The 10,030-nt window shown below is 47.9% G+C and overlaps 1 protein-coding gene and 1 pseudogene across 1 annotated transcript in view; one reads left to right on the top strand and one right to left on the bottom strand.

Moving 5' to 3' along the window:
- Positions 1-2,310: 2,310 nt before the first annotated feature.
- LOC119050427 (LETM1 domain-containing protein LETM2, mitochondrial-like) lies at positions 2,311-3,282 on the bottom strand (annotated as a pseudogene).
- A 1,223-nt stretch (positions 3,283-4,505) lies between these two features.
- Positions 4,506-10,030, top strand: part of CAPN13 (calpain 13) — a 76,222-nt gene continuing 70,697 nt past the window's right edge. Inside the window, exon 1 of the mRNA XM_037146768.2 lies at positions 4,506-4,640. The gene's annotated coding sequence lies outside the window, so the exon portion shown is untranslated. The remainder of the gene's footprint in view (positions 4,641-10,030) is intronic.

The following is a 10,030-nucleotide window of genomic DNA, read 5'->3' as shown; positions in this document are numbered from 1 at the left end:
AAGGAGGTGGGAAGGAGGCAGAGATGTGTCTGCCAGGTTCTAGAATTTTGAGACTTGAGGTTGGCAAGGGGGGAGCGCGGATGAGTGCACTACGTGAATGAGTAAAGTCTCCCAATAAAGAAGTCTTTCCTGCAGGAGGTAGACTTCCTGTGGGCAAGGCGGGTCAAGGACTATAAACTACGTTCACAGGGCGTGGCGGGAACCTTGAGCCCAGGCTATCTCAGATTTTCTTTTGGTTCAGAGGAAGTTGCTGTGGGTCGAAAGAACTTTCCTCTACCCTTAAGGTTCTTTTGGTTGGTCTAATAATAAAATAAACCTGAGACAGGTCAAGAAGAGAAAATAACCAGAGTTAACACATACAAATGTATGGGGACCCTGCATACATGAGGCAGTCAGAGACCCCACACGCGGAAGAGGTTCCGAGATAGAAGGAGTACGTGGGCACAGAAGACGTTCTGATCTGCGGATGAGGCAAGGCGACTTGAGAGCTTCAAAGAGTCCTTTCTGAAGGATAAGAAGGGCAGATGTTTAGCAGACAAGTCAAAAGAGGTTATTTCTGATCATTTCTTATTGTGGTCCAGACCCCTAATTTAAGTTCTTCTTTGTAGTAAGGGACAGCAGAAGTTTCTCTTAAGCTGTAGGTCAACTTGCCTTTAGCTGAAAACAATACACGTCCCACAGAGGCACATCTTGGGGTGACTCATTCTGAACCCCCACATTGCAAAAAAGAGCAATTTCTCTGTTTCTGTAGGACACTGAGAGCATGAGGTATGAGCCACTGGATGCAGGTGGCAGCCTTGGGGACAGCCATGGTGCTGGCAGAAGAATGTGGAGTGGCCACGGCACGGTGGTGATGACACCGTTTTCTGCATCCAGTGAGCACAGGAGGTGCAGCCCTGGTGGCCCAGGCTTGGGCAGCCACAGTAAGGTCTGCATATTTGGTGGTGACAGTAGAGGCCTCATTTGGCCTTGTCACACGGAGGCCATTGCATGCAGTGAAGGCAATGGAGACTAAGTGGAAGGGGAGGTGAGTCCCACATATCTCAGAGCAGGTTCCCACTGCCTGGGGTGGAAAGGGTCTGGGGGCATGCCATGGCTCCTTCAGATCTGGAGGAGGCCCAGCTAGAAAATCCCAGCTAGAGTTAACATGATTAATAGCCCAGACTGGAATCCTCTGGAACATACAAACCGCCCAGAGTTGGCTTCTACACAGCACATATGAATGAGGAGAGAGGACATCCAAGGGCCCCTGGAGCCCCAAAAGCAAACATTCCCTTGCGTCTGTGAATAGGTCTTCCTTCCAGAGACCCTCACCTAAGCCATGGTTAGAGCGTTAACTATCAGCCAAAGCCACTTGTCTCTTGGCTCAGAGAGCACACCTTTGAGAGATAGTTTCCTTTTTTAATTCAGTATTCCCGAAGACAGCTCCCGCTCTAAGAGGGAGCTTTGTTTTATGAAACGAGAGAAGACAAAACCACCCTCGATGAGTGGGGAAACTCCCAGTTACTTTTGTTTAGGCCCTGTATTGAAATATACCCGTGTGGGTGGGGCTTTCTAAAGCATTTTCACCTCCTTTTCCTGAAACTATGGCTTTCAAATGTGTGGGTTTTTTTTTTTTTGATTGCCAGTCTAACTCCCCATTTTATTCTCCCAGAAGTTTTTTTCTTTATCTCCAGAAACCTTGCAGGGGAATATCTATTCCATCTCATAAGGCACTATTCCTACTGATGGATCACTCTGAAAATGTTGTTCAGGTGCTCTCACAGTGGTTTCTGGAGTTTCTGAGTTCATACTCAAGAGTTATCTAAGGCATTAAGGGTGCAATCTAAGGCACTAAGGCACTAGTGCACAGAAGGGTACAATTATGAACACCATAAATGGAACCAAACAAGAAATCAACAGGAGTCCTCAATAGCTTGTTTGGGCAACAGCTAAGACTGTGTGATAACTGTAGAAAGCCGTACTTATATTTGGAGTTTTCTACTTCTTGCTTGAGAGTTATCTAAGGCACTAAAAGCCGATTCCATAATGCAAAGAATTCTCTCTCTTATAGGACATGGGCACAAACATGAAGCTGTTGAAAACACTATGGGGCAAAGTTCGGTGAGATGACATAATGGTGCCCGGAAATGGGCTTTGCAATTACACTTTTCTAAATGGTCTGAATGTGGTCTCACTGCTGACATCATCTGGAATATTTACAAGGCCTCAAAGGACTGTCCCTAGGACTAAGTGGCTGGTCCTGCACTCAAACTAGACACAGTCTCATCTGAGAGATCCTTTTATGAATACCACTGTTGAGGACAGAAGTCAAGGACACTTGGCTCCTTTGGAACTTGCCTAGCTGTTTTGGGCCGTCTTTTGTGATGCAGCCTGGAGCGTAGCTTCTTTAGCAGAAGCAGCAGGTCCTTTAAGTGTGAAATAGGAGTTGATGGTGTTATGAGTGAAGGTGTAACTGGTGGCAGCTGTGTGAATTTTCCATCCTCATCTCCCTTCAGTTGAGGTGCTAAGTCCACCGTGTCTTATTTAGATTCAGAAGAAGTAGGTGATTCCACAGGAACATCTGTCTTTGCAGCCTCTCCACTTAGTGGGATCTCTGTTAGCTTTGGCTTCACATCTACCAGGTAGAAGTTTCATGACAGGAGTGAAAGAGAAGGGGGGACATTCTCCTGCAGGTGGGGGTCCTGCCACTCTCTGAGCTGTTGTCTCAGTCATTCCTCAGTGAGACCCAGTGATCTCATCCCTTGGGCCCTGCAGATGGCTTGTGGTTCTGACACACCGAAGCACTCACCCCTTCTTCGGCAATTATTTCATCATCTGCTTTTATGGAGACTTCAGTTTCATCAGGAGATGAAAGTGGGGCAAATTGTTGCTTTCAAAAGACTGCAGTTCTAAGCAGTGTGCACAGGGGAACTGCCTGAGGTCGATCTCGGGGCTCTGGGGTTACCAAATCCTCATATAGTTTGGAGAACTGTCTCCTGTGTGCTGGGCTTGTCTGGACCTGTCAGACATGGGATGAGAACTGTGTGGAGGCATCTCCCAGCTGGGCCTTTTTCCTCCTTACCATTTCTGTCATTGTTTCTTGAAGAAATTTTGCTAGTTCCAACTTTGTGACCATCTTCTTTTTCTGTTTTGTCTTCCTTTTTGGATTCACTTTTCAAAAGTTGATGGCAACATTTCTGGGAAGAGTTTCAGAAACACTGGGAATAAGGACTCCATGAAGGGTACAATTATGAACACTATAAATGGAACCAAGAAGAAGAAATCGACACAGGTCCTCCATAGCTTGTTCCGGCAATAGCTAAGACTGTATTGTAACTACAGAAGGCCATATTTATATTTGTCTCCAGTAGTCAACATAGGGACCCTCCCAATAGTGCAGTATGATGATAGTCACCATGGTAACCATCTCAAATGTTTTTAATTGCATACCCTATTAGTAAAATCATTTTGAGCACACACTACAAATATATGAGTGTGTATTTACTCACTAATTAAATTTTTACAATAGTGTGTTTATTGCTTACTGTATTTATAGTTAAAATCCTAACAGTGTGTCCCCTGGGATGTAGGCATCCTGGTAAATAAATACGAAGGAAACAACACTACTATCATAATCCTCATTTTACAGCTCACTAAACTAAGCTTCAGAGGGGGAGGGGTGTGCTCAAGTCAGAGAGCCAAAAATTGTAGGACTGAGATGAAAACCCAGTTTCAGTCATTGAATGCCCCCTCCTCATCCATGGTCCTGTCTCCCAGGGGCTTGGGCTGAGCCACACCTCCCATGTGCTCTAGTCTTCCTACCATGTTCCAAATCCGTCTCTCCACCACCCCCCACCCAGCCCCATCACAGTTGGAGGATGGATCCAGTCACATCTGTTCTGGGTGATTTCCACATTCCTCTTGCTTACTTACCTATTTTGTCATTCTCTCCAATAACATCGGGTGAGCCTCTCTATGGGGTCCTGGAGTCAGGAAGCATCTGCTCTCCATGCCTCATTGCTTTCTTCCTGATCCATTAAGTCGGGATGATGCCAAGACTTTCCAAGTCTCACCTCGCCCAGGGGTTAATGTATTCTACAGTTATCTGTAGAAAGATGCTCTCTCCAGCAGAGAGGCCAGGTGATGGGATTTACTCTGAGTGGCCACTGTTGGCCTGCACCACATGACAGTGGCGCCTCCAGGTAAGAGAACGAGGCATGAAGGGAGGTTGCTCTCCCAAGTGGAAATACCCTGAAGTGAATTAAAGAAACTGAGTATCTGGAAACAACGAGAAACCCAAAACCCAGGCTTCCAAGAAATCAGCGGCTGGAGACTCCAGGAAGTGAGATGGGATCAGGTGGAGATTGCTTTGGGGTGGAGTATGGGGAAGATCTTGTTAAATTTAATATGCTCTCTCTCTGGGTGCCCAGTGCTTGCTGATCATTGTTTAACTAAGGTGGGGCAACACCTGGTGTGCCCTATAAAAAAGAGCCTGGGGCGAAGAAGCAAACAGATGCCAGTGCTGCCAGCACTGCCGGCTGCCACTCTCCAGCCCACAGGCTGCTGCTGAGCACGTGGGACCTGCCCAGCCCAACTCATCCCTCCGGACGTACTGCTGACACTGAATGCTCAATCGGCTGCATCTGCCTAGGAAACAGGTAAGATGGGAGTGTGACCTCCCAGAGCTTTGGACTGAGAGAGTGCTCTGAACTTGAGTGCCTGTGAATGTCCCCGAAAAGCATCTTAAAATTATGTAGATTCCTAGTCTCCACACCCAGAAATATGTATTCAGTAGTTCTAAAAACTGGGTATTTCTGACGCAGTGCTCAAGAATAAGCTTTAAGAAAACCCAGGGCAAAGGATGAGTTGACACCCTCAGAGAAGGGAGTCTAAACTTGACACGTGCAATACAGTGAGAGCCTTCCTTAATCTTGGAGTCACCTTTGCTTTCTGCTCATTCAAAGTTGCAACCTGGAAGGCTACACTGACCATAACGGATACCTGATGGCAGGAATTCTGTCATCTTTGTCCCCCACACCCCATGCATAGTTTCTGACACATAGTATTTAATAAGGATTTGCTGAAGGGAGCAACAGGGCTCAGGCCTCGTCTTTTGTTTTCTAATGATCTAGTTTAATAATTACACGAACAAACTTGGAAAATCTGGGTTCGTTGCAGACCGATCACCAGCACTTCGGAAGTTCCGATGGTTCCTAGACCCCTGCAGCTGCCTCACAGTCAGCACCTGTGCCTCTGTGGCTGCTCAAGCTGTGTCAGCTTGGAGATGTGCCTCTGTCCTGGGGCGGGGGGGAAGCCAGATGTTTTGCTGGAAGCTGAGCTAACACATTAGAATAAGTGCAGGTATTTTCCCTCTGTAGTTACAGCTGGGTTATGACCTGCCTACTGCCCTCTTTGCCCGGGAACACAAACAGAACCTTGCTGATCTCCAGGTGGCATTCACTGGATCTCCTAAATGGTCCCACCTGTACCCTGCTGAACCCAAACTTTTTTTGGGGGGTGATAACTGCAGAAGGACTCAATTATTAGCACACTGGTCGATGACAATAAAGTCATCTACCCATTGTGTAATGGGGAAGAGTTATGTGTAACCTGAGTTCATTATCCCCAATATGCAGGTGGAAAAAGTAAGGTACCCGGTGAGTGACTTGCTGCTGAGCGCATGCCAGATGCAAATGACAGACCTAAAGTTACACTGTCTTGTCCCCTGGTTAGTTGGCTGAATTCAGTGAATGACTTTCTTGGCAGAGGGCCCTGGAGGAGAAGATGCGATCAAGAAATCACAAATCAGTGACTCAACTGCTGGCACCAAGGGCTCCTCTCTGTCCAGCACTGTGCTTGGTCCTGCCATGGGTGCTCTATGACAGTGGTCCCCAACCTTTTTGGTGCCAAAGACCGGTTTTGTGGAAGACAGTTTTTCCATGGGTGGGGCAGCGTGGGGGTGGGGAAGGACAGTAATGAGGTCAGGCAGTAATGTGATCAAAGTTTTGCTTGCTTGCCCACCTCTCACTTCCTGCTGTGTGGCCCAGTTCCTAATAGGCCACGGACTGATACCAGGGACCCCTGCTCCATGCTACTACCACGTGGGCATGCAACTTAACCTCTTTGGGTCCCAGTTTCCATATGACTAAAATGTGGTGACAACAGCGTCTGCCTTGTGCAATCATTGAAAAGGGCAAGTAAGATAATATATGCAAAGTATTAGGCAGCCCCTGGCACATGGTTCATGTTCAAAACATTTTAGTTACTACTGTCGATATTATTAGAGTCTAGGTTCTCTTCAAAACAAAGCTTGAGGCAAAGCTTAAGAGCTAAGGCCTCATTGGGAGGTACACTATCAGGGCAGTGAGGGTGAGGAGAAGAAAAAGGAGAAGAATGGAGAACACTACGAGATGAATTACCTTCACATAAAGACATAGCTGGCCGCTTGGCCAAAGCAGGACACCTGTGGACTAGCTGTGTGGAGACATGGGGCCTTGGAATAGCCTACCTGAGAGAGGTTGGGGGGGGAATTTCTGTGCTGGTTCCATTCCGTCTTTTATCTTCTATTGCTCAAAGTTTGCCCCATGAGAATTAACTCTCCTGAGCTTCTGGTTTGTGCCATCTGGCCCCTTTGGCAGCCACTGGGAAATCCATAATCTATGGCTTGAACTTGGTACTTCATGAGTCCAGAAGTGGTCTGCAGATAAAAAAGGGGCTAAGAGTCCCAGAGATAAGTGACATGAAGAGAATCAGAGATGGCACATAAGGTTTGTTCAAAAGACATTGAGTTATCATTATTAACATTTGCTGGACCCGTGCAAGGCGCTAGTGTCCCCTGACCTTAGGGAGTCACCTCTTTTTCCTGTGAGACAAACATAAAGGGGTCCTCAGGTAGACTGTTCCATTCCACCTCTCCTCAATGTTTGGAAGAGGTCAGACTGCATGCGCCCCTTCCCTCTCAAACCTCTAAGAGGCAGAGCATACCTTTGATACATGAACTCTATCTCTCGGACAAGTGTTTCCTAAAACATAGTGTATGGAACACCAATCCTGGGAGCTGTTGCTGGGAGCTCTTTGATGTAAGGGTTCAGTGACCAAACACTTGGGTGAGTGTTGCCTCCTACTCTCCCCTCCTTGGAGAGTCATGGTTCAGAACTGCCTCTGAGAAGACCAAAACAAACTGCTTGCCCTGAGCATGCCAGCCCTCTCCTTACAGAACAAATATTCATAATGATAACAATCTCTTTTGGACGTCCATTGGAAGCACTGCATCCGACCCTGGCAGCCCTGAATTTGGTCTCTCTTCTCTCTGGATTCCTGAATTCTCAGGGGTCTCTTCTGTACCATGCACTATGTATTGTTTTGCACAGATCTTTCTGAGTAAAAAAATCTGCAATATAATGTGAGGCCATGCGTGTTCGCCAATCTGCAGAACTGGTTTTCCCCATAAATAACCAGAAAGCTCAACCAAACGTTATTTCCTCTATTTAATAATTAAGATAGTCACACAAGGCAATTCCTAAGGGGCCTTCCAGACCCTTGTAATCTGTGACACTCATATAGAAAGGCAGCTGAAGGTCATCTCTTCCAGCTTCTGCACTGCTTCAGAGATGATCTATCTAGCTAATAATCGCATGCGCACTTTTAAGAGACGGTGTAGGGGTGTGGGAGAGAAGGGTTGCCCGCTGCTGCCCCTCTAGTGGAGCTGGATTTAATGAGAGAGCTATCTTGTACCAAGGAAGTGGCCCCGGGTGATGAGCTGCCTCTGAGTCCTTGGGCTGGAAGAGATCCAAGCCCTGGGTTAACTTTCTTGCTCTGTGACACCAGCCAAAAGGGATCTTTAAAACTGAGAGTGGCCAGGACCTCGGTTTGATTTCTCTCTGGGAGGATGGTCCCTTAGGCAGTACTCTGACCTCTGTTCACTGGTTGGGTCAGCCCTTCTGTGCCCACGCCCCTGCAGAGGATCAGGGCCGACCAGGACCTCCCATGCAGCTCAGAGACCCTGAGGGGCATGTCTTCATCAGAACTGACCACACACCTGCCTTCAGGAGATGCAGCCAGTGACCCACATCTGGGTCCAGTTGGCTGCCATGTACCTGAGGGAGGAGAAGTCATAGGAAAGTGTTCCTTGTTCATAGCCAAGCATCGTCTACCCAGAAGTGGCTGCCAACCAGCTGAGCTGAGTCATTCAGCATCATTTTGAAGTTTCCAGCTTCTCTTTGGAAACTAGAGTTAAGAAACAGGTGGTGTTGACGGGGAGAGTCAGAGCAGAGGCACTGAGGATGGCTGGCTGCTGGGCCGCCCCAGGCGCATCCTTCATTCGGAGGCTGTCCTGATCCCCTGCCACTGTCTCCTTCTGACACTTTGCGAACCCTGTCTTCTCCCTTCGCCAGGTTACTCTATGTACATGGACAGGACTGCCCCATGGCCCCTAACTGCCTCCCTGGTGCTGGCAGGCAGTGTGGTCAGCAGGAGGGAGGCAGAGGGTTCCTGTGGCAAGGTCTCCACTGTCTCAGGCAGAAGCTCTGCAGGCACAGTCGTCCCCCCTCTTCCCGCCTGTCCTTCCTGCCACCTCTCCAAAGGCCCCCACAAGCCGGCTCCCAGACTGGTTCTCCTCATCTCTCTCTCTATTTTCTCTCCTCCTACCCTAGCCCCCACCTTTAGATGCTCTGTCCTCCTTGGAGTTTTTAGGGGCAGGAAAGAGTGAAGGAAGGAGCATGGGAATTCACACATACACACAATCACACACACTTGTGTTTGAAGTGTCTTCTTTTGTGATGCTCTTTGATATACATAACCCAGAAGGCTCTTGTTTTCAAAACACTTTCTCCTCCTGCTGGCCCACTCCCTGTCCCTGACTTCGTCCCAACAAGTGTGATTCCATTTGTTTGGATGGAGCTTCCTTTCTGAAAAGTCTCAGAGCTCATAAGTTGGCTGGGCCTTCTTGGGGCATATCGTCATCCTATATCCCCAAGCTGGTCAGAAAAGGGAGTGTATCCGTTAGCCGAAATGTTTGGCTGCTGTGGCTCTCTCCCCACCATTGCAGTGGGGACATGCTGGGCTCAGCCCACTCATCTCTGCAGCCCCCACAGGCCTGAGATGCCCAAGGTAACTGGGCCAGAGGCCCAGCTGCTATTGTTCCTGTTCCTTTGTCTCCCTGTGCTATGGCCAGAGACAGTGCCCTGGCTCTCACCCCTATCATAGCTGGAGGGACTGTCCAGGAGGCCCAGCAGGGGTCTCAACCTTTGCACATTTTCCAGAGGTACCTGGAGGGTTCACATCTCAGGGGTCAGAAAGCTCGGTGATATTTAGACACAATTTCTGCCCCATAGGGTGCTGGACTTGCACGAAAATACCTTTCGTTAGTGGATTTTGTTCTTCCTGCATCTCGGCCCTCTCATCTCTTCCTTTCTTCCTTGAGAGCTCCATCTGCACTGACTACCTTTTCTTTCCGTGTGTCTCCACGCCCATCTCTGCCTGGGTCTCTCTGTCCCTCTGTCTTTGTCTCCATCTCATCCATTTTCTCCATTTCTCTTTGTCTCACTTCATCAAACATCTAAAAAGAAAGGCCAAGAGGATATTCTTTAAGAATAAACTATCTAAATATGTTATCAACTTCCAAAAAACCTTCTTTGAAAGGCCCTAACTCTATGCCCCAGTGCTTACCGAAGCCATCCCCAACTCATGTCTCTGGGAAGTGAGCAGCCCAGAGCCAGGGGCTACCTGGGGAGTGTGGGTCGGAAACAGGATGCCTTAGACCCTCATCATAATTGGCTACATGACGGGTCCCAGCTTCCTAAGTCCCCCTAATTTGTTTGAAAGGAACTTGAATTAGCTACATGGGAAGTACATCCTCACTTTATGGAAGGGGATACAAAAAAAAACACAAACATTCCCGGAAATCCAACATCACTTCTAATATTACACAGTGTTTCTGAGACACATGCAGTTATAGAACCCGAAAGAACACGTGTCTTTTCCTCAGAATGCATCGACAGTGCACTCGGAGACTTTCGAGGCCTCTTTTCATAAGTAACATGTACCAAAG

This window comes from Artibeus jamaicensis, unplaced genomic scaffold (assembly GCF_021234435.1).
Source record: "Artibeus jamaicensis isolate MK-2021 breed Jamaican fruit bat unplaced genomic scaffold, CSHL_Jam_final contig_465, whole genome shotgun sequence".
NCBI lineage: Eukaryota > Metazoa > Chordata > Mammalia > Chiroptera > Phyllostomidae > Artibeus > Artibeus jamaicensis.
This window is presented reverse-complemented; position numbering and strand designations above follow the sequence as displayed.